General features: G+C 65.3%; 1 protein-coding gene across 2 annotated transcripts in view; it reads left to right on the plus strand.

Moving 5' to 3' along the window:
* The window catches only part of LOC119593818 (protein white-like), a gene marked incomplete in the record, with an annotated part of 20,205 nt that overhangs the window by 9,397 nt on the left and 10,491 nt on the right, over positions 1–317 (plus strand).

Below are 317 nucleotides of genomic sequence, written 5' to 3' on the forward strand. Positions count from 1 at the left end.
TTCCGCCAGATGATCACCAACCCCTCTACAAGCCCCCTCCCCCCCCCCTTCCGCCAGATGATCACCAACCCCTCTACAAGCCCCCTCCCCCCCCCTTCCGCAGATGATCACCAACCCCTCTACAAGCCCCCTCCCCCCCCCCCTTCCGCCAGATGATCACCAACCCCTCTACAAGCCCCCTCCCCCCCCCCTTCCGCCAGATGATCACCAACCCCTCTACAAGCCCCCTCCCCCCCCCCCTTCCGCCAGATGATCACCAACCCCTCTACAAGCCCCCTCCCCCCCCTTCCGCCAGATGATCACCAACCCCTCTACAG

This window comes from Penaeus monodon, chromosome 32, assembly GCF_015228065.2.
Source record: "Penaeus monodon isolate SGIC_2016 chromosome 32, NSTDA_Pmon_1, whole genome shotgun sequence".
Classification (NCBI taxonomy): domain Eukaryota; kingdom Metazoa; phylum Arthropoda; class Malacostraca; order Decapoda; family Penaeidae; genus Penaeus; species Penaeus monodon.